Below are 25623 nucleotides of genomic sequence, written 5' to 3'. Positions count from 1 at the left end.
ACAGCTCTGGAGTGCAGTTCCCAGCAAGAACAACGTAGAGGGTGAGTGATGACCACATTTGCAAATGACTTTTCACTGATCAGGGCAGCTGTTTCAACTGGTGCCTGGAATGCCTGGGAGACAGAGCCACCCATTTAACTGAAAAAAAGGAGGCTCAAACAGGGAGCCAGGTGATCTGGTACAGTGGGTCCCACCCCTACAAAGCCCAGGAATCTGAAACGCTCTGGATTGAGTTTTGCAGCAAGCACAGCTGGACCCAGGATGGTCCAGTTCTGTTGGGAGAAGGGCATCCACCATTACTGAGGCAGTCCGCCACTCTTGAGGCAGTCTGCCATTACTGAGGCAGTCCACCACTACCGAAGCAGTCTGCCATTACCAAGACAGTCTGCCACTACCGAGGCAGTCTGCCATTACAGAGGCAGTCAACCACTATTGAGACAGACCGCCATTACCAAGGCAGTTCTAACTTTACCTCTATAAACAAAACCACAAGAAAGTTCACAGAGCAGCTGGGCAGAGCCCACGGCAGCTAAGCAACGCCTCTGCTGGCAGACTGCGACTAGGCTACCTCCTTGCTGGGCAGGGCAGCTCTAAAAAAGGCAGCAGCATGTCAGGAAATTATATATAAAGCCCCACATTCCTAGGACAGAGCACCTGGGAAAAAAGGCGGTTATGAGTTCCACTGTAGCAGTCTTAAACATACCTGCCCAGCAGGTCTGAAAAGAACAAAGGAGCTCACAGCTCAGCACTTGAGCTCCTATAAGGGACAGACTATCTCCTCAAGCAGCTCCCTGACGCCCATATATCCACAGAGTCACCTCATAAAGGAGAGTGAAGGCTGACCTCTGGTGGGTATCCTTCTGAGACGAAGATAACAGAAGAAGAAACTAGCAGCAACCCTTACGGTTCTGCAGCTGCTACAGGTGATCCCCAGGCAAGCAGGGTCTGGAGTGGACCTCCTGCAGTCCTACAACAGAGGGGCCTGACGGTTAGAAGGAAAACTAAAAAACAGAAAGAAATAACTTCAGTATCAACAAAAAGGACATCCACTCAGAGACCCCATCCGAAAGTCACCAACTACAAAGACCACAGGTAAATAAATACACAAAGATGGAAAGAAACCAGCACAAAAAGGATGAAAACACCCAAAACTAGAACGCTTCTCCTCCTCCAAGGGACCACAACTTCTCACTAGCAAGGGAAAAAAGCTGCATTGAGAATGAGTCTGATAAACTGACAGAAACAGGCTTCAGAAGGTGGGTAATAACAAACTTCTCTGAGCTAAAAGAACATGTTCTAACCCAATGCAAAGAAACTAAGAACCTTGAAAAAAGGTTTGACAAAATGCTAATGAGAATGAACAGCTTAGAGAAGAATATACAGCTAGTGCTTGACTTACGGTGGTAATACGATTTGGTCGTAAGTTGAGTAGGCTATATGTACAGTTGAAATGGTGCATGCGGAGATGGTAGTGCTGCCGGAAGTTGGTCCGCACTGTCGTACGCCCAGCTGGGCAACATTTGCGCTGCCAGATGCAAAGCAGTCGTGGCTAGCAATTGTGGTCTTAAAGTCGAATGGTCATAAGTTGCATAGGTCGTAAGTCGATCAATACCTGTAAATGACTTAATAGAGCTGAAAAACACAACACGAGAACTTCACAAAGCATACAAAAGTTTCAATAGCCAAATCGCCCAAGCAGAAGAAAGGATATCATAGGTCGAAGATCAACTCAAGGAAATAAAATGAGAAGGCAAGATTAGAGAAAAAAGAGTGAAAAGAAATAAACAAAGCCTCCAAGATATGTGGGATTATGTGAAAAGACCTAATCTACGTTTGACAGGTGTACCTGAATGTGACGGAGAGAATGACTCCAAGCTGAAAAACACTCTTCAGGATATTATCCAGGAGAACTTCCCCAACCTAGCAAGGCAGGCCAAGACTCAAGCTCAGAAAATACAGAGACCACCACAAAGATATTCCTCAAGAAGAGCAACCCCAAGGTACATAATCGTCAGACTCACCAGGGTTGAAATGAAGGAAAAAATGCTAAGAGCAGCCAGACAGAAAGGTTGGGTTACCCACCAAGGGAAGCCCATCGGACTCACAGCAGTTCTCTCGGCAGAAACCCTACAAGCCAGAAGAGAGTTGGGTTCAATATTCAACATCCTTAAAGAAAAGAACTCTCAACCTAAAATTTCATATGCAGACAAACTAAGCTTCATAAGCAAAGGAGAAACAAAATACTTTACGAACAAGCAATTGCTCAGAGATTTTGTCACCACCAGGCCTGCAGAGCTCCTGAAAGAAGCACTAAACATAGAAAGGAACAACCAGTACCAGCCACTCCAAACACATACCAAATGGTAAAGACCATTGACACAATGAAGAAACTGCATCAACTAACAGACAAAACAACCAGCTAACATCAAAACGGTGGGATCAAATTCATACATAACAATATTAACCTTAAATGTAAATGGGCTAAATGTCCCAATCAAAAGACACAGATTGGCAAATTGGATAAAAAGTCAAAACCATCGATGTGTTGTATTCAGGAAACCCATCTCTCATGCAAGGACACACAGAGGCTCAAAATAAAGGGATGGAGGAAGATTTACCAAGCAAATGGAGAACAAAAAAAAGCAGGAGTTGCAATCCCAGTCTCTGATAAAATAGACTTTAAACCAACAAAGATCAAAAGACACAAAGAAGGACATTACATAATGGTAAAAGGATCAATGCAACAAGAAGAGTTAACAATCCTAAATATATAAGCACCCAATACGGGAGCACCCAGACACATAAAGCAAGCCCTTAAAGACATACAAAGAGACTTAGACTCCCACACAATAACAGTGGGAGACTTTAACACTCTACTGTCAATATTAGACAGATCAACCAGACAAAAAATTAACAAAGATATCCAGGACCTGAACTCAGATCTGGACCAAGCAAACGTAATAGACATATACAGAACTCTCCGCCCAAAATCCAAAGAATACACATTCTTCTCAGCACCACATTGCACTTACTCTAAAATTGACCACAAAATTGGAAGTAAATCACTCCTCAGCAAATGCAAAAGAATGGAAATCACAACAAACAGTCTCTCAGATGACAGTGCAATCAAATTAGAATTTAGGATTAAGAAACCAACTCAGAGCCACATAACTTCATGGAAACTGAACAACTGGGTCTTGAATGTTGAGTGGATAAACAATGAAATGGAAGGCAGAAATAAAGATGTTCTTCAAAACCAATGAGAACGAAGACACAACATACCAGAATCTCTGGGACACATTTAAAGCAGTGTCTAGAGGAAAATTTATAGCAATAAATGCCCACATAAGAAACAAGGAAAGATCTAAAATCAACACCCTATCATCAAAATTGAAAACGCTAGAGGAGCAAGATCAAAAAAACTCAAAAGCAAGAACAAGACAAGAAAAAACTAAGATCAGAGCAGAACTGAAGGAGACAAAGACACAAAAAACTCTTCAAAAAAAAAAAAATCACTAAATCCAGGCACTGGTTTTTCAAAAAGACCAACAAAATAGACCGCTAGCCAGATTAATATAAAAGAAAAGAGAGAAGAATCAAATAGATGCAATAAAAAATGATAAAGGGGCTATCACCACTGACTCCAAAGAAATACAAACTACCATCAGCGATTACTACAAACAACTCTATGCACACAAACCAGTAAACCTGGAAGTAATGGATAAATTCCTGGACACTTGCACCCTCCCATTCCTAAACCAGGAAGAAGTCGAAACCCTGAATAGACTGATAACAAAGGCTGAAGTTGAGGCAGCAATTAATAGCCTACCCGCCCAGGTCCAGATGGGTTCACAGCGGAATTCTACCGGACATACAAAGAGGAGTTGGTACCATTCCTTCTGAAACTATTCCAAACAATCCAAAAAGAGGGATTCCTTCCCAAGTCTTTTTATGAGACCAACATCATCCTGATACCAAAACCCAGCAGAGACTCAACAAAAAAATAAAACTCCAAGCTAATATCCATGATGAACATAGATGCAAAAATCTTCAATAAAATACTGGCAAACCGACTGCAGCAGCACATCAAAAAGCTCATCCAACATGATCAAGTAGGCTTGATCCCAGGCATGCAAGGCTGGTTCAACATATGCAAGTCTATAAACGTAATCCACCACATAAACAGAACCAAAGACAAAAACCACATGATTATCTCAATAGATGCAGAGAAGGCCTTCAACAAAATTCAACAGCCCTTTATTCTAAAAACTCTCAATAAACTAGGTATTGACAGAATGTATCTCAAAATAATAAAAGCTATTTAGGACAAACCCATAGTAAATATCATACTGAACAGGCAAACACTGGAAGAATTCCCTTTGAAATCTGGCACTAGACAACGACGCCCTCTCTCACGATTCCTATTCAATATAGTATTGGAAGTTCTAGCGAGAGCAATCAGGCAAGAAAAAGAAATAAACGGTATTCAGTTAGGAAAGGAGGAAGTCAAAATGTCTCTATTTACAGACGACATTACTGTATATCTAGAAGATCCCATCGTCTCGGCCCAAAATCTCCTTAAACTGATAAGCAATCAATGTGCAGAAATCACAAGCATTTCTATACACCAAAACAGAGTTTAAGAGAGCCTAATCAAGAACAAACTGCCATTCACAATTGCTACAAAGAGAAGAAAATACCTAGGAATACAACTAACCAAGGATGTAAAAGACCTCTTCAAGGAGAACTACAAACCACTGCTCAAGGAAATAAGAAAGGATACAAACAGATGGAAAAACATTCCATGCTCATGGTTAGGAAGAATCAATATTGTGAAAATGGCCAGACTGCCCAAAGAAATTTAGAGATTCAATGCTATCCCCATAAAGCTACCTATGACCCTCTTCGCAGAACTGGAAAAAACCACCTTAAACTTCATATGGAACCAAAAGACAGCCCATATAGACAAGACAATTCTAAGCAAAAAGAACAAAACTGGAGGCATCACACTACCTGACTTCAAACTATACTACAAGGCTACAGTAATAAAAACAGCATGGTACTGGTACCAAAACAGAGATATAGACCAATGGAACAGAATAGAGGCCTCGGAGGCAACTCCACACATCTACAACCATCTGATCTTTGACAAATCAGACAAAAACAAGCAATGGGGAAAGGATTCCCTGTTTAATAATGGTGTTGGGAAAACTGGCTAGCCATATGCAGAAAGCAGAAACTTGACCCCTTTCTGACACATTACACTAAATTTAACTCCAGATGGATTAAAGACTTAAACATAGACCTAACACCATAAAGACCCTAGAAGAAAACCTAGGCAAAACCATTCAGGGCATAGGCATAGGCAAGGACTTCATGACTAAAACACCAAAAGCATTGGCAACAAAAGCCAAAATAGAAAAATGGGATCTAATCAAACTCCAGAGCTTCTGTACAGCAAAAGAAACAATCATTAGAGTGAACCAGCAACCAACAGAATGGGAAAAAATTTTTGGAATCTACCCATCTGAAAAACGGCTAATATCCAGAATCTACAAAGAAGTAAAACAGATTTACAAGAAAAAAAAAAAAACCCATTCAAAAGTGGGCGAAGGACATGAATAGACACTTTTCAAAAGAAGACATTTATGAGGCCAATATATTAAAAAATGCTCATCATCCCTGATCATTAGAGAAACGCAAATCAAAACCACATTGAGATACCATCTCACACCAGTTAGAATGGTGATCATTAAAAAATCTGGAGACAACAGATGCTGAAAAGGATATGGAGAAATAGGAACATTATTACACTGTTGGTGGGAATGTAAATTACCTCAACCATTGTGGAAGACAGTGTGGTGATTCCTCAAGATCCTAGAAATAGAAATTCCATTTGACCCAGCAATCCCATTACTGGGTATATATCCAAAAGATTATAAATCGTTCTATTATAAGGACATACGCACATGTATATTCATTGCAGCACTGTTTACATTAGCAAAGACCTGGAACCAATCCAAATGCCCATTGATGATAGACTGGACAAGGAAAATGTGTCACATATACACCATGGAATACCATGCAGCCATAAAAAATGACAAGTTCATGTCCTTTGTAGGGACATGGATAAATCTGGAAACCATCATTCTCAGCAAACTGACCCAAGAACAGAAAAACAAACACCGCATGTTCTCACTCACAGGTGGGTGTTGAACAGTGAGAACACGTGGACACAAGAAGGGGAGCATCACACATTGGGGTCTGTTCGGGGAGAATAAGGGAGGCACAGCAGGGAGTAGGGAGGTTGGGGAGGAATAACAGGGGGAGAAATGCCAGATATAGGTGACAGCAAGCCATACTGCCATGTGTGTACCTATGCAACAATCCTGCATGTTTTGCACATGTACCCCATAACCTAAAGTACAACAAAATATATATTTTAAAAAAAAAAGACAAATGCTATGAAACAAGTTCAAAGAAAGCATTATAGTAGGTTCTAATGTTAAGGGTATGTATGAGCATTATGTTAACATAATCACTAAAATATTCATTCACAAACAGTACAGGAATACTATAATATCTACTATTCATATTTACTGGCGTATGGAGATATGATTCATTCTGTTATAAATAATTGAACAGTAATTGAAAGTTATACATGTACCTTTACAGAATAAAAATTCAAATCAAGATTTAAAAGCAAGTTTAATCTCTAATTTCACACATGCCAATAAAATCACAGACAATGACTTTGGCAAATATTTATAACTAAGAATCTACATGCCTTTTATGGTTCAATCTCATGACCAGAGAAAAATACAGAGTGATAATAAAATCAGGGAGAATAAAACTACATTAAAATCCTAGAAACACTTTTAAGAGCTGGCTAAAGCTTTCCAACTTCACTGAAAAGTATATTTCATTAGCTAACCATTTTGACTTTAATGGATTGTCATTCAATGGCTGCATCTAAATGAATACTGTACCACATAGTTTGTCCTTTTCCTAATACAAAAATTTAGAAGAGTCATCTTTTTCCTTTGTAAAAATAGTAAATTCAAGCCTAACTTTCTCTCTTAAGGTAATAATTAAAAACACATAAATCATCAAACTGTTTCCCTTAACTTGTAAATAACAATGAAACTCAGATGAGATAGTAATAGTGTTTACTTCACAATAAAAAGAAATCTTGGAACAAATTTTGTTAACACCTATCTAATAAATAATTTCATTTTTCATGCTTATACAGCTATGAGGTTAATAAGATGTGCATATAGGTCAACTTTTTAAAAAATCTACTTAACATATTTAGACTGAATAAGAGGTTATCTGGCATATTAACTCTGAGAATTCATCTTTATTAGGATAAACATATAGTACTGAACACAAATTTAGAATATTTGAATGCTTCCTTCCACTGAGCTCATCTACACCCAAAATACTATGCCCAAATATTCTAGATCTTCCATACACTTTTTTGAAGTTCTGTATTTGTTTTTCCTACTTATTGCCACAGATAAAACAGGCGAAATAGCACCATCTGGTGGGCATCACTTTTATTTTACTATAATTTTCTACGTTTACCTTACGAATACTTCTTTGAAAAAAAATTGCATTAACACTTCTAAATCGTTTATAAAGTATGCTAAATAGTAAAAAGTAGCTTGGTTAGCAAGAAAAATATATTTGAATATTGAATCAAGGTTGAAGCATTGCGTTGGTTTTTAATTATTGAGAACTTAAACATTATTATAATACCATAAGCCTGAAATCTCCTCAGGGCTTAACCTTGTGGTAGTATTAGGTGTTTTATTTTTAATGTACCAATTTTTAATACAAAAAAAATTTACGTTCTTTGTATACAGGTAATACACCTATACAATTCAATGGAGAGAAAGATATGTAAACATAATCTTCAAAAAAGATAGTGCTGTCGGTTATTTATGTTTAAAAAAAAATCTTTTTTTTGGCGGGACGTGGTGGCTCATGCCTATAATCCCAGCACTTTGGGAGGCCAAGGAGAGCGGATAATGAGGTCAAGAGATGGAGACCACCCTGGCTAACACAGTGAAACCCCCTCTCTCCTAAAAATACAAAAAATTAGCCAGGCACAGTGGCATGTGCCTTTCATCTCAGCTTACTCAGGAGGCTGAGGCAAGAGAGTCACTTGAACCTGGGAGGCAGAGGTTGCAGTGAGCTGAGATTGTGCCACCACACTCCAGCTTGGGTGACAGAGCAAGACTCCATCTCAAAAAAAATAAAATAAATTAAAATTGTTTTTTAAAAAGAAAGCCACAATTTTATGAGCTTTTAAGACAGACTCTCACTATGTCACCCAGGCTAGAATACAGTGGTGTGATCTCAGCTCACTGCAACCACCAGCTCCAGGGTTCAAGAGATTCTCAAGCCTCAGATTCTCATGCCTCAGACTCCCGAGTAACTGGGACCACACGTGCACGCCACCATACTCAGCTAATTTTTGCATTCTTAGTAGAGATGGGATTTCCCCATTTTGCCCAGGCTGGTCTCGAACTCCTGGCCTCAGGTAAACCGCCTGCCTCAGCCTCCCAAAGTGCTGGGATTACAGGTAGGAGCCACTGCGTCCAGCCTTAAAATGTGATTTATTTCAATGTATCTAAATAAGCAACTGAAATTAGTCCTGAGTACCATGGGTCTGCTGAATAATGGCCAAAACATAAATTTGTCCACAATTTTATGAGCTAAAACAGACATACCATACCTATGGAAAAGAATGTAAACAAACTGGAAACAAAATCAGAGGAAATAAGATGGTGTTATTTAATTTGGTACATTTCATAACAGTGACGCGGGATTTTTCTCGGTCCCTTCATTGGATTTGCAACAGGGGTGACCGTTTACTCAGCCTGCAGCGCGCAACCCTTTGCAGGAAGGAGTATGTGAGCGAGAGAGTTCAGGACCTGGCAGGCTGCTCCAGGCGCCAGCGGGAGAAAACTTCATGCAGGAACCACAGCAGTGCCCAGGTAAGGGTGACCACGACCTCAAAACCCCAGAAGGAGTGTTACAGTGCTCTTTTAGCTCTGCCATCTGTGGACAGCTGTGTGTTAACAGCTCAGTTGGTCCCTTACCACGTCACAAGGGGCGGCAAAGGGCCTGTATGACAGCCTTTTTGGTACCTGCACTGGGTGGGCCCTGAGCCCTTGTCCAGTGTCCAGGAAGAGGGAAGTGATGCAGGCACTTGACGGATGGTGAAAACGGAGAATTTGAGCGGTGGAAATGGCTCTCAGTGGAGAGCGGATGGGAAGGGCAGGTGATCTTCCCCAAAGTATAGCAGTCTCTTCCCCCAAGTCAAGCCATCTCTCTTCCCCAAAGTCTGGCTCAATCTCTCCTCTCTAACTACTGAGTATGGGATTTTACAGGCAAAGGATGAGGGCAGACAGTAGGTAGCTTTGGAAAAGGCAACATTCAATTGGTAAAAAGACATTATTCAGAAAAAAACAATTGGGAGAGTGCAGGCAAAGAGGAACAGAAGTTCTCACTTTGGGCTGCTGGTTTCAGGCTTTTCAGTTTGAAGGTGCGGTTTCAAGATTTCTCTGCCTCCTGCTTCTATCATCAGCATTTTAAAGGTGAAATGAAAGACAGTAAGATCAAATTAATAAAGCCAAATGAAAAGTTTGCATATTTCCTAAATACACTTTTAATTATCTAAAATTACACACTAAAATTTATTTTTCCAGTAACTATTGGTTAATCACATACTGTGTTACCCTGTGCTAGGCAATGAATGTACCATGGGAAACAAATGTAAATAAACAAAGATATAAGCCCATTCCCTTACGGAGCTTACAATGAAGCTGTTTTGGTTGTTTTTCCTCCCCAACTGTCTGAGCACCTTCCAGATAACAGCAATTCTCCCTTCTAATTGTGACGCTTTTTCCTAATGTAAAGGAATTAAATATCTCAACTTGCACAACTTGTATATTTAAAAAACATCCTTGCCATTAGCATACTTCAAAATATTTAAAGCAAAGTTCATCTCTGTTTCTTGCTCTAAAATTACAATGAACTCGTAAGAACAATATATTTGGCAGAAAATGTTCATAATAAATATGCTGAAGACTTTAAAGCAACAGAAACAATGATAGCTGAAACAGCATATCAGAGAAAATGAAAAACCAAAGGCTGAGGAGGAAGGCAGAAATAAGCAAACATTTATTTGCAGAACCACCATAAAAACTCAGAAATTTCTAGAGATATGAGCTGTACATCTACACTTTAAAAGAGAGAAAGATTAAATAAGTCTTCTGGGCCCAACTATTCAGGAGGTTCAGGCAGGAGGATCACTTGAGGGCAGGAGCTGCAGGATGCTGTGAACTATGATTGCATCACTGCACTCAGCCTGGGAGACAGAGCAAAGGCTTGTCTCAATCAATCAATCTTGTTTTAAGAGTTTTATCAGCTGGGCACGGTGGCTCACACCTGTAATCCCAGCACTTTGGGAGGCCAAGGAGGGTGGATCACCTGAGGTCAGGAGTTTGAGACCAATCTGATCAGTATGGTGAAACCACTCAGACTTCCCACTATTTAACCTGATTCAGAGCTTGTCCATTGCTAACAGCCTTTTTCCCCAAGGTATTTATTTGTCAGAAACAATCAGCTACAGCTCCTTAACATTTCAGCTACCTGAGGTGCTGGGGCAAACAGCTAACCAAAAAACACAAAAGGAAAGTAGGAGAATGAGGTGTCCATAGAGAATTTTGAAAAGTTCTGAATTCCTAAAACTCTGGAAAGCCACAAGAGTGTTCCCAGGGCTGGCCAGGGGCGGTGGCTCATGCCTGTAATCCCAACACTCTGGGAGGCCAAGGCAGGTGGATCACGAGGTCAGGCATTTGAGACCAGCCTGGCCAACATAGTGAAACCCTGTCTCTACTAAAAATACAAAAATTAGCTGGGCGTGGTGACGTTTGCCTGCAGTCCCAGCTACTCAGGAGGCTGAGACAAGAGAATAGCTTGAACTGGGGAGGCAGAGGTTGCAGTGAGCCAAGATCATGCCACTGCACTCCAGCCTGGGCAACAGACAGAGACTCTGTCTCCAAATGTACCACTCTAGTGAGAGATGATGAAAACAGGGGAGGCTATGCATGTGTGGGGACAGGAGGATTATGGGAAATCTCTATATCTTCGCTCAATTTTGCTGTGAATGAACCTAAAACAGCTCTAAAAAAAAAAACTCTACTAAGAAAATGTTTTAAATAAAATTCCCACAGATTGACATTATACCACATGCTAAATCATCCCAGGAATTAAACTTAAACAATAGCTTCATTTATTCTGCTTTACGAATGCGGACAACAGATAATTATTGACATTGATAATGCTGTCAAACAATATAAATTCCAAATCAGTCTTACTGATAAGTTTTGTTTTACAGTACCAATAAAACATTCCAGATAGAACAAAGATGGTTAACAGACCTATGCCTCCATACTGGAGTTTCCCAGATAGTGAAACCTGAAATTAGCAATAAAAAGAAGTGCTTCAGACCATATAGTACCAATTTTTCCAAATGACTGACAATGGGTTTTAAAGGTTGTTACAGTTTTTAAATAAATACTTTCTCCAGGCCCAGATAAAATATGAAACTGCATATAATTTTCAAATGTACTTAATAAGACCACAATTATATAGTGATCTAAGGTAAGAACAATTATAAAGTCCCTCAGTTATATAAGTTGATAGAAACAGTGACACATTATCACATACTAGGTTCTCAGTCAAATCAGTCAGTCAACAAACGCAATGGCCTACAAGTCCTAGGAATACAAATGACAGTTTCTACCTCTAAAAAATATTTACCAAATTCCAAATATCTGAAGTTTCCTTTTAAAAAAACTAATTTTATACTATGTTAACACCTAAGAGCATAATTAGGACCAAAAAAGAAAAAGAAATAAGAAACACATATATTGTAATCACAGTTTAAAAGGAAAATTTCAGGATCTGGGAGAATGTACTAAAACACACACACACACACACACACACACACACACACACACACACAGAAAAGAAAAGAAAACATTGATAGGCTGACAAATACCTAATTCCCAGAAATATTCTGATGGAATTATATATCATCTTTAAGAAATGACAGCATTATTATTATATTACAAGTCTCACATGTCAACAACAAAATACTCTGCACCAGCCTGGGCAAAATGGCGAAATCCTATCTCTGCTAAAAATACAAAAATTAACCAGGTAAGGTGGTGCACATCTGTAATCCCAGTTACTCTGGAGGCTGATGCACAAGAATCACTTGAACCTGGGAGGTGGAGGCAGCAGTGAACTGAGATCACACCACTGTACTCCAGCCTGAGCAGCACAGTGAGACTCTGTCTTAAAATCAAAACAAAAAAAGAAAAGAAAAAAAAAGCTGTGCAAAGTAATGAGAAGCATAAATACATGCTCACATTCAGATTTATGAAAGTTAAGGTAGGACTTTCTATTTTAAAATATTTTTACATACAAAGGAAATTGAATGTTTGTGGTTTGGTTATTACAAACTAGTTCAAAGATATCTAAACAGAATATTTTATTAATAATTATACCCACTAATACTAAACATCCTTACATACTGAGTATTAGATATGATAGCCTATTTTGTTTTTTTCCAGAGATTATACAATTTTACTTTTTTTTTTTTTTTCCTTTTTTTTCAGAAAAGTTCTCACTTCATTGCCCAGGCTGGAGTACAGTGGCGCAATCACAGCTCACTGTATGCAGATTCAACCTCCCCAGGTCAAGAGATCCTCCCACCTCAGCCTCCTGATAGCTAGTACAACATATACACACCACCACCCCTGGCTAATTTTAAAATTTTTTGTAGAGAGGGGGTTCTCACTATGTTGTCCAGTCTGGTCTCGAACTCCTGGGCTCTAGTGATCCACTGGCTTCAGCCACCCCACAGTGCTGAGATTACAGGCCTGAGCCACTGTGCCGATCCTATTCTTTCTACAAGGCTGACTGACCTCATAGCCATTGTCTTCATCCACAGCCAACCAACGTCTCTTTGAATAAGAGATAATACTTTTCATTTAATGGAGATCTAATCTTACCTTTGCTGAGTAGTCACAACTCAACTATCAAGTAACAATTTTTGATATATGTTGATAGTTACAGTCGATTATAACTGAATCTAAAATTCTCAGAACTACCAAGCTTTAAACTAAAAAAAAAAAGAACTGCAGGAGAAAAAAAGAAGAGAAACAATATATTAGTAACAATGTTTCAGAAGACAGTAGAAGTATGACTAGCTTCCTCATTGTGATTTCCTAAAACTTTACAGCATCTTCTTAGTTAAAAAGCACTAGCTAAAAGTGGCAGTTTCCAATGTATACTATTCTCCTTAATGTATTTTTCTATCTACCTTGGTTTAGTGACAGTAATTTTGTTCATTTCTTTTTAAAGGTGTCCTGCTGGGCTGCTTAGAATAAAATCAAAGAGCCTGAAGATTATGTCAAGACAAAAAGATGCAGTATTTCCCATGAGGCCATAACTTTGCAGGTTCCCTTTCAAGTCTGAGGGTAACACAAATCTTTCATGCTTTAAAATATATTCACTAAATTTTACACATTTTTTATCTTGATCACTGCCAGGAAATGTGTTTAAAATTCTAAATTTAAATTTTTTCAGTTTTCTTAGTGCACAAGGTAATTAAGACTAATTACGATATCAGAAAATAATTTTAGAAAATGTCTCACTGAGGCCATTTCAAAGTGTAGCCCTGGTTCTTGTGTTCCCAGGAAATCTGACAGGCCATTTCACTTAAACATTGTGAGCAATTCACTAGTAGTTGCCAAGTCAACAACCATTTCCCCATTGCCAGTGGAATCCTAATTTTTGTTCAGTTATAAGGAAGCATGTACTTCATAATACACTAATTAATCATGATAATTCTATTTTCTTTGCCAGTGACTGGTTTAGGAATGTGTGTGTGATGCAAGTCTCCAGAGTACTTCTAGGAAACCTCTTCTTGCTCTTAAAAAAATAATGAAGACGGATGGATGGGCACAGTAGCTCATGTCTGTAATCCCAGCACTTTGGAAGCCTGAGGCAGGTGGATAACCTGAGGTCAGAAGTTCGAGACCAACCTGGCCAACATGGCAAAACCCCATCTCTACTGAAAATACAAAAATTAGCTGGACATGGTGGCACATGCCTGTAATCCCAGCTACTTGGGAGGCTGAAGCAGGAGAATCACTTGAACCCAGGAGGCAGATGTTGCAGTGAGCCAAGATAGGCCACTGCACTCCAGCCTAGGCAACAGAGTGAGACTCCATCTCAAAAAAGAAAAAGAAGAGGACAAGAAAGGGACATTTTCCTTCACATCTCTAGATATTGTCAATTATATTTGATCTCTGGAAATACAACAGTAATCTATAACCATGAAAGGTACCAACCTAAAAGAATGTTGGGTATTGTAAACAGAACAATATAAACACCCAGGACTCCCTGATGATAATCCTGAAGCACTGACTTAACCAATCATAAATTTTTGTGTTAAACAACAAATTTTCCATTTATTGATGAAGGCATTTTGATTTTCAGTATGTTACATGCAACTGATGGCATCATAGTACTAGTACATGTATCACTTCACTTTTGAGAGAACCAGTTCTGAAAAAGTTTATGCTCTCAACTACCACAAACTTGTAAAGAAAAAAACTTGTAATTAAAGAAATCTAAAATTGGCTAAAATCTCAGAAGCCAGACCAAAAAGGGCAGTCAAGGAAATTGTTCCAAACTTGATCACCAACACTAGCAGACTGCTACAATTAGAGGCACTTATACATGAAGTCAATCCAAATGCTGAAAATAAAACAAAGTTTTTTGCTCTCTGCTAAGAAAACTACAGTTGGTAATACTTAAGTAATGATAAGAGGGGCACATTGTTTTATCTTATGATTGTACCTGACTTTCTTAAAGAAGCCTATTATTCAATTTGACGACATTCATAAAGCTATAAATTAAATATAAAAAGTTAAAGGCTGTTTAACCTTAAACAATTAGCTTTGTGGTAAAACTAGGAACAAAAAAAATTGTTGAAAGCAAACCCACTTAATTGTGAAATTTACAAATAAATATATGAATGAAAACATCAGAGATACTGTGCAGTCTATCTGCAAAAACACATGTTAATTATTCATAAATATTTACTAAGTATCTACTATGTGCCAGGCACTGGGAATACAAAGATGAATAAAATACGAGCCCTGTGCTCAAAGTACTGCGTCTAGAAGGAAGACAGGTGCTAACAAATAGTACTAAAAGTAGCACTTTTATTAAGAAGCTTCTGGGCATACACTCAAAGCATACACTGAAAAGAACATCTTGAAGAGCTGTCTGTATATCCATATTCAAAGCAACATTATTCACAATAGTTAAAACATGGAAGCAACCCAAATGTCTATCCACAGATGAAACGATTAGCAAAATGTGGTATACACATATATTGCAATATTATTTAGCCTTAAAAAAGAAGCAAATTCTGACATGCTGCAACATGGATGAACCCTGAGAACACTGGGCTAAGTGAAATAAGAGAGTCACAAAAAGACAAATACTGTATGATCCGAATACTATGAAGTACTTAAGAGTAGTCAAAATCAGAGACAGAAAGTAAAGAGGCAGTTGCCAGGGACTGGAGTTACTGTTTAATGGGTTTAGAGCAGGCGTCCCCAAACAACGGCCCGCAGGCCACATGCGGCCCCCCGAGGCCATTTATCAGGCCCCCCCGCCACACTTCAGGAAGGGGCACCTCTTTCATTGGTGGTCAGTGAGAGGAGCACAGTATGTGGCGGCCCTCCAACAGTCTGAGGGACAGTGAACTGGCCCCCTGTGTAAAAAGTTTGGGGACACCTGGTTTAGAGTTTCAGTTTTGCAAGATAGAGTTCTGTAGATGGATGGTGGTAATGGCCGTGAAACAATATGAATGTACTTAATACCAGTGAACTGTAGGTACACTTAAAAATGGCTAAGATAGGGCCAGGTGCAGTGGCTCTCACCTGTAATCCCAGCACTTTGGGAGGCCAAGGCAGGAGGATCACAAGGTCAGGAGTTCAAGACCAGCCTGGCCAACATGGTGAAACCCCGTCCCTACTAAAAATACAAAAAAATTAGCCAGGCATGGTGGGCACACCTGTAATCCCAGCTAGTCGAGAGGTTGAGGCAGGAGAATTGCTTGAACTGGGACTCAGGAGGCCGAGGTCACAGTGAGCTGAGATTGCGCCACTGTGCTCCAGCCTGGGCTACAGAGTGAGACTCCATCTCAAAAAAAAAAAAAAAAGGTTAAGATAGTAGATTTTACATTACGTGTGTTATACCACCATAAAATAAACTGGAAAAAAAAAAGAGGTAGTGGAGTAGTTATTCACATGCCAGGCATCATGGAATTGTCTATATCCTCATAATAACCATATGAGGTTAAGTTCTATCATTCTCATAATTTAGCTGAGCAAACATTAAAGGAAAAAGTAAATACCTCCAAGGTCACAAAACTAGTTAAGTAACAAAACCAAGGTTCTAATTCTGAACCACCTGATGGTTTATACCTAACAAATCCCAGAGCACAGGAAGTATGTGCAATAGAGAAAACTACCAGAAAGAATTAATATCTAAGGTAAATCTTAAAAGATGAGTATGAGGTAGTCAAGTGGGGTGAAGGAAGTTACATGGCTTTCTTTTATAGATTTTTTTTTATTAAAAAAAAATGTAAAAATATCTCCCACAGCTAATGATGACTCAGGGTTAAGTGATTCCCAAAGTATAATATGTGACACCTAAGACAGTATTTTTAATTTCTTACTCTGCAATAATTTCAAACTTAAAATTTCAAGATTTATACAAATAACTCTTGTATATTCTTTATCTACATTTACCTATTATTAAAACTATACCACAATTTGATTGATTGTTCTCACTTTATATCACTATTATTAGCCAGCACTGAACGGTATATACATTGCTAAATCACATGTATATTGCAAACATCAATACTCCCTACCCCTAAATACTTGAGCATGTAATTTGTTTTCAGTGTTCTGTGTTTTAAGAGACAGGGTCTCACTCTGTCACCCAGGCTGGATTGTAGTGGTGCAATAATGGTTCACGCACTGCAGCCTCCAATTCCTGGGCTCAAATGATCCCCTGCCTCCGCAAATAGCTGGGAATTTAGGTATGTGCCACCATGCCTGGCTAATTTTTTTTTTTTAATTTTGCAGAGACAAGGTCTCACTATGTTGCCCAGGCTGGTCTCAAACTGCTGGCCTCAAGCAGTCCTCCCGCCTCAGCCTCCCAAAGCACTGGGATTATACCCATGAGCCACCAGGCCTGGTTTTATGTGTGTAATTTCCTAAAAACAAGATCAATGTACTCCATAATCACATTACATTTCTTAATTTAGGATATTTACCATTAATGCAATACTATAATATACAGTCCATATTCAATTTTTCCAACTGTCCCAATAGTGGCCTTTAAAGTATCCCTCTTATCTGGCCAAAATCCAAGTCAGAATCATGTATTACATTTAGTTACTATGTTCTTTTAGTTTCTCTTAAGCTGGAAAGGTTTCTCAGTCTTTTTTTTTTTTTTCTGTCATTCCAAAAAAAAAAAAAAAAAAAAAATTCCTGAATTTAAGTTTGTCTATTTCTTCAAAATTAGATTCGAGCTTTTATTTTTGTAGGACTACCTCACATGCGATATTCTGTACTCCTCAGCGTATCACATCAGGAAGAATGGGATGTCAATTTTCAGTGGGAAATATATTTTTATTTTAAGTTCTATAGTTAAACTAATGTATAAACCCCACAATGTCACAGACATAATAAGATGTGACTAATTTTTATAAATTCATACAAAGAAAAAAATACAGAAAGTACTAACATTGACAAGGATTAACTACATGTGATATATAGGTCAAACCAAATTCAAAATTACAATGCAAAGGAAAGTCCACTTGAGGTTTCTTTCAACATTAATAGAAGCACATGGGTTAGTTACCCTTAAAGACTGTGAGAGGGTAATTAAGAGATTAAAAACTATAAGGACCCCCCCAGCAAAATACTTATATATCAACACAGACTTTCTACAGATATAAGCATACCTCATCTTACTGTGCTTTATTTCACACACACACACACACACACACACACACACACACACGTGTTTCTGCATGTGTGTATAAAAGATGGAGGTCTTGCTACATTGACCAGGCTGGAGTACAGTGGCTATCACAGGCACAATCATAGCTCACCAAAGCCCTGAACTCTCAGGCTCAAGCAATCCTCTCACCTTAGCCTTGTGAGTAGCTGGGACTACATGCATATGTATCATCATACCCAGCCTAATCCAGAGCAAGCTCCTAACTGTCTTCAATTGTACAAAGGCTAAGAGAGGTGAGGAAGCTGCAGAAGAAAAATCTGAAACTAGGAGAGGTTGGTTCATGAGGTTTAAGAATAGAAGGTCTCCATTGCATAGTACAAGGAGCAGCAGCAAATGCTGATGTACAAGCTGCAGTGAGTTATCCAAAAGATCTTGCTAACATCATTGATGAAGGTGGCCACAATAAGCAACAAATTTTCAACACAGGACAAACAGCCTTCTATTGGAAAAAGATGCCATCTAGGACTTTCACCACTAAACAGAAGTCAATTCCTGGCTTCAAATCTTCTAAGAACAGGCTGACTCTCTTGTTAGGGGCTAATGCAGCTGGTGACTTTCAGTTGAAGTCAATGCTCACTTACCATTCTGAAAACTCTAGGGCCCTTAAGAACTATGCTAAATATACTTTGCCTGTGTTTTATCAATGGAACAACAAAGCCTGGATGAATGAATGCACATCTGTTTACGGCATAATATACTGAATATTTTAAGCCCACTGTTGAGACCTATTGCTCAGAAAAAAACTGTATGTGTGTGTGTGTGTGTGTGTAGATATTCCTTTTAAAATATTCTTTTTTTTTTTTCCTTTAGACGGAGTTTCACTCTTGTTGCCCAGGCTGGAGTGCAATGATACAATCTCAGCTCACCACAACCCCCACCTCCGAGGTTCAAGCAATTCTCCTGCCTCAGTCTCCTGAGTAGCTGGGATTATAGGCAAGCACCACCACACCTGGCTAATTTTGTATTTTTGTGAAGACAGGGTTTCTCCATGTCAGTCAGGCTGGTCTTAAACTCCCAACCTCATATGATCCACCCACCTCAGCCTCCCAAAGTGCTGGGATTACAGGCATAAGCCACCACACCCAACCCCTTTTAAAATATTTCTATTCATTGACGATGCACCTGGTCACTCAATAGCTTTGACGGAGATGAACAAGGAGATGAATGCTGTTTTCATGGCTGCTAATACAACATTCAATCTGCAGCCCCCAAATAAAGGAGTAATTTTCATTTTCAAGTCTTATTATTTAACAAATAGATTTTGCAAGACTATAGCTGCCATAGACAGTGATTCCTCTGATGGATCTGGACAAAGTAAAAAGAAAACCTCCTGCAAAGTTTTCATCATTCTAGATGGCATTAAGAACATTCGTGATTCATGGGAGGAGGTCAAAACATCAACATTAACAGGACTTTGGAAGAAGTGAATTCCAGCCCTCATGGATGACTCTGAGAACTTCAAGACTTAAGTGGAGGAAGTTACTGCAGATGTGGCAGAAACAGCAAGAGAACTAGAATTGGAAGTGGAGCCTGAAGATAGATAGTGAAATGCTGTAATCTCATGATAAAACTTGAATGGACAGGGACTTGTTTCTTACAGATGAGCAAAGAAAGTGATTTCCTGAGATGGAATATACTCCTGGTGAAGATGCTGTGAACACTGCTGAAATGACAACAATATTTGAATATTCCATAAACTTAGTTGATAAAGCAGTGGCATGGTTGGAGAGGACTGACGCCAATTTTCCAAGTCCTACCATAGGTAATATGCTATCAGACAGCATTGCATATTACAGAGAAATTTTTCATGAAAGGAAGACTCTGACACAGCAAACTTCATTATTGCCTTATTTAAAAAATTGCCACAGCCACCCCAACCTTCAGCAACCAACATCCTAACCAGTCAGTAGCCATCAACACTGAGGCAAGACACACCACTAGCAAAATGATTATAACTTGCTAAAGGCTCAAATGATTGTTAGCATATTTATCCATAAAGCATTTTTCTTTTTTTTTAGTTGATCAAATTCAGATGGGATGACACTTAAAAGCATTTTTAAAGTAAGGCATATATATTTTTTATACAATGCATTGCATACAATAGATTACAGTGTGATATCACCACAATTCTTACATGCACTGGAAAAATACAATTTTCATGTATTTCTCTTTGTTGCAATATTCATTTTACTGTGATAGTCTGGAACCAAACCCCCAATATCTCCAAGGTATGCCTGTATACGAAAACCATAATTACTCTTTCAGTGGTTTATGGATAATGAAGGGTATATTTGTTATACCAATACAATTAGTCTATCTATTCTTTTATTTTGAGACAGAGTCTTGCACTGTCACCCAGGCTAGAGTGCAGTGGCTCGATCTCAGCTCACTGCAGCCTCCATCTCCCGGGTTCAAGCAATTCTCCTGCCTCAGCCTCCTGAGTAGCTGGGATTACAGGTGCCTGCCACCATGCCTGGCTAATTTTTTGTATTTTAAGTAGAGACAGGGTTTAATCATGCTGGCCAGGCTGGTCTTAAACTCCTGACCTCATGATTCGTCCACCTTGGCCTTCCAAAGTGCTGGGATTACAGGCGTAAGCCACCACGTCTGGCCCATCTAGCTATTATTCTTTAAAGCAATTATCTGATACCAAATTTAGTCAAAGTCAACAAACAAAAAGAATTCTTGAATTTCTTTGTGCCACAATACATGCTGTACATCTGTGTTTGAATAAACTCTATTTTAACAGAATAAAGATGTTTAGTATTAACAGAGGCTTCAAAGATAATTATGCACACAAAATTGTTTAAAAGCCTACTCATGCATAATCCTAAGAACATCCTTCAATCTACTTAGAAGAAAATACAGTTAAATTTTTAGAAACTGAAAGAGCATATGTACTTCAGTTCTTTCTTATCCTCATTTGTATGTTTTAGTTCCTAGCTTTATGGTTGAAATCTGTTCACTCATTTTTCTAAATTCCATGTTGCAAGTCAATCATATTCCCTCTGCCATCATGGAGCTTATATTATGTCTGAAAAAAATTCTTTGAAGAGCTAATTATACAACTTACAATTTAATATAAAATGGTTTGGGGAGTGTCTTAGTCTGATTGTTATGGCTGCTAACAGAAAACCTGAGATTGGGTAACTTATAAAGGAAAGAAATATTACTATGTTTCTCAGTTCTGAATGCTGGGAAGTCCTAGAGTATGGGGCCAGCTTCTGCTCAGCAACTTCTTGCTGCATTATCCCATGGCAGAAAGCAAATGGCAAGCAAGTGCTTGAGGGGCCGGACTTGCTTTACAACAACCTCTGGAGATAACTAACCCACTCCTGCATTCATGTACTCAAGAAGGTAGAGTCCCATGACCTAATCACCTCTTAAAGACTTCCACCTCTTAATACTGTTATAATGTCGATTAAATTTCAACATGAGTTTTGAAGGGGACAAACATTTAAACCGTAGCAGAAAGAAAGGACAAAAAGTGGTGGTAAAAGAAGTAAGCTCACTCCCACACAGGAAAATTGGAAGCGGACTTCGATAACAAAGGATTTTCCTATAACAGCATAAATTCCTAGAACTCACATATGTGGGCAGGGTGCAGTGGCTCATGCCTGTAACCCTAACACTTTAAGAGGCTGAGATAGGCAGACCACTTGAGCCCAGGAGCTTGAGACCAGCCTGGGCAACATGGCAAAATCCAATCTCTACTAAAAATACAAAAGTGAGCCAGGCATGGTAGCACATGCCTATAGTCCCAGCTACTTAGGAGGCTGAGGTGGGACGATCATGATGATTGTGCTACCAAGCTCAAGTCTAGGAGACAAAGTGAGACCACATCTCAAGAAAAAAAGAAAAACTAAAAATTTTTTAAAAATCATATATGTAAAGCATTTTTTCCTGCATTTCTTCACTAAATTTGGGGATCTTGCCAAATTTTTTCTTTGCTCTTTCTACCATGTTGTAGAAGTTTGCTTTTCCCTTCTCTACAAGACAAATTAAAAAATCTCTTATGAACATTTTCATAAGAAGCTCAAAAAAAAATAGGATAATTTCAAGTATCCAGCTAAGCTTCAAAATTAATTTTTCCCCTAGGGCTTCCATCAGGATTTACTCAACACACACTTCTCTCTAGCCTTCCTAAATAAAAATTCATTAAAGGTATAGGAATGTTTGAAGAAGGTTTCATTTTGTATATGTTATTAAAACTTTGTGTATACAAAGTGAAACATTTTTATAAAGGTAGTATTTATACTTTTTAAAAACCACTTGCAACTGATTCAAAAACAAAGTAAAATTTTACATGGAAATTTTTAAATTATGGATAATGTTTAGGTCACTTTTCTAAATTATTGAAAAAGTCCAGTTGCAATCTTATTGGAGTTCTACAGAGGGAGCTAGTCTCACAAATAATAAAGTTATAATACACCAAACTTCAAAAAAAAAAGACCTTGTCTGATGGAAAGATCAGATTCCCATTCATCAATATGAGTTCAGTTTATCCTCTAAGGTTTACCTTAACAATTAGCTGACTCAAAATAAAACACAGTATTACCTACACACTGTGACATATTTCTAATGAACCATACTAAAACTTCTAAAATATAATAGTTAGTAGAGTTTTCAGGGTTAGATTGGCTGCTAATAAATACTAAAAGTTCCCTTAAGACCCCCCAAGTCTATGTCATTCCCAAAAGGTCTGACTCAACCCTTAAGGGGAAATAGTGTTGGCATAACTCTTACATTAAAATACGCAATAGCTACATTCTCAAAATATTCCTGTTTGTTGTAGACCAAGAAGAAAGAAAGAAAGAGAATTCATCATAGCAGCAATTTCTCTCTCTATTCTGCTACCCTCAATAAAATTCATCCCATAAATATATCTTGTCAAGTAAATTGAAGTTAAGGATCAATGAACTACACTGAATAAACTTTCTAGGAAACACCTTATCCTTCCCCCTAAAAATTGAAGGGAAAGATCATTATCCTTTTTTTTTTTTTTTTGGATGAAGAGTTTTATTCTAGAAATTCAGAAGCTACACCCAGAGGGATTACTGAATAGATTAAAAGAGAAGTAGCTAACAAAAGAAATCATTTGTTCAGGGGACAGTAAGAGAAAAGCACTAATCTAAACCCAGAAAAATATTTGAGGGACTTAAGTTTGGAAGATTAAGTGATTAAACAAAGTTAAGGTCTTAAACTGTGTTAAGTAGAAGTGCATTTCCCCTAATTTCCTCTCCAATATGGTTTCAACTTAAGATACGTCACAAGAGAAATTTGCATAAATTTAGGAAATGCAATTGAGGCAGTAGCCATTTCATTCCAAAGGCAGTCATTGGTTAAAGGCAGGGAAGGACAGACACAAAGGTATGGGCAGAACTGTAATCTGTCCTCACTCATCCCCACTCTACCACGTCCACAACTACCAGGACCAAGCCTGTCACCAGGTATTTCACTAAAAGCCCATAGCGGTAGCTGCAAAGAGCCTACAACACACAAACCTCCTTCACAGTGTCCCTACAGCAGTAGAACATGTTTACCTGCTTTTGAAAGGTCTAACTCACTAACCTACATCAAAAGGCAGGTTAGCGACTTTTCTCTCACATTTTTTGGATCTTAATATCCGTAGTTTTTCCCATGATTAAATAAGATTTAATTCCTGTAATAAATTCCTTATTTCTTAATAATCATAGTGGCACAGAATTTTAACTGCTACCCCAAGACTATAGCCTATGGCAAAGCTCATACATAAAGTTTCTTCTAATGCTAAGTCCGGGGCACCATACAGTTCTTCATAAGTAGAAGGTAGCAATTTAGAATTCCTTAATGGTTATAAGGTTTTACTACTAACAACATACATTTTTCACTCACCTATCATTCACGAATATAAGACTATTTTTAATCACAAAATTACTCTTTATAATAAGTTGCCTTCCTTGATTACAGTGTTAATTATTTTCTGGGGTTTTTTTTGGTGGGGGGAGTTGTTTGTTTTTTGTTTGCTTTCTGGGACAGGTTCTCGATCTCTTGCCCAGGTTGGAGTGCAGTTATGCAATCTTGGCTTGCTGCAGCCTCGATTTCTTGAGCTCAAGCAATCCTCTCACCTCAGTCTTCTGAGGTGAATGCCATTCAGGCCCAGCTAATTTTTTTTGTACTTTCAGTAGAAACGGGGTTTCACCACATTGCCAAGGCTGATTTGAACCCCTGAGCTCAACTGATCCACCTACCTCAGCCTCCCAAAATGCTAGGACTACAGGCATGAGCCTCCACATTCGACCAATGATTTTCTTTTTTTTATGAAACAGTCTCGCTCTTGTTGCCCAACCTGGAGTGCAGTGGCGACATCTTGTTTCACCACAACCTCCGCCTTCCGGCTTCAAGTGATTCTCCTGCCTCAGAGTCCCGAGTAGCTGGGATTACAGGCATGCGCCACCACACCCGGATAATTTTTTTGTATTATTAGTAGAGACGGGGGTTTCTCCATGTTGGTCAGGCTTGTCTCGAACTTCTGACCTCAGGTGATCCACCCACCTCGGCCTCCCAAAGTGCTGGGATTACAGGTATGAGCCGTCATGCCTAGCCCAATTATTTTCTTTTAAGCAACAAAATATTTAAGCAAATCCTTCAGAATTTTTATAATCCAGGCATAAAAATTTAATAGAAGTTATGAGATCCTAGGATTTTAAAGTAAGAGAACAATCAAAAGTTCATCAAAAGAGGTGAACTATAATCTCAATTGGTTGAGAATCCTTTGTAGATTATGCATAAGCCTGAAATGACCTCAATCAATGCTAGTTTTGGATCTTTACAGAAGTCACCGGACCAACTGACCCTATCAGTTAAAAAAAAAAAAAAAAAAGCAGCAGCAGCAAAGAAACCCAACACAGATTTACTACTGACTCCTGGAGATGCAGCCTTATAAGCACAATGGTAACTCTTTTTTTTTTTTTTTTTTTTTTGAGATGGAGTTTCACTCTTGTTACCCAGGCTGGAGTGCAATGGCACAATCTCGGCTCACTGCAACCTCCGCCTCCTGGGTTCAAGCAATTCTCCTGCCTCAGCCTCCTGAGTAGCTCGGATTACAGGAACGTACCACCATGCCCAGCTAATTTTTTTGTATTTTTAGTAGAGACGGGGTTTCACCATGTTGACCAGGATGGTCTTGATCTCTTGACCTCGTGATCCACCCGTCTCGGCCTCCCAAAGTGCTGGGATTACAGGCTTGAGCCACCGTGCCGGGCCTCACAATGGTAACTCTTATTACAAGGAACTATTTAAAGCTTAGTTTTAAAAACAATATTGTAAAAGGTTACCTTACAAATATGGCTACATATAAAAATAAATTTTAAAAAAATTTTCTTGGCCAGGCACAGTAGCTCACATCTGTAATCCCACACTTGGGGAGGCCAAGGCAGA

General features: G+C 38.7%; 1 protein-coding gene across 7 annotated transcripts in view; it reads right to left on the bottom strand.

Moving 5' to 3' along the window:
• Nucleotides 1-25623, bottom strand: part of ADK (adenosine kinase) — a 582906-nt gene that overhangs the window by 484150 nt on the left and 73133 nt on the right. The gene's annotated exons all lie outside the window — the stretch shown is intronic.

This window comes from Saimiri boliviensis, chromosome 12 (assembly GCF_048565385.1).
Source record: "Saimiri boliviensis isolate mSaiBol1 chromosome 12, mSaiBol1.pri, whole genome shotgun sequence".
NCBI classification, from domain to species: Eukaryota; Metazoa; Chordata; class Mammalia; order Primates; family Cebidae; genus Saimiri; species Saimiri boliviensis.
The sequence above is the reverse complement of the archived record's forward strand: the minus strand, read 5'-3'. Positions and strand labels throughout refer to the sequence as shown.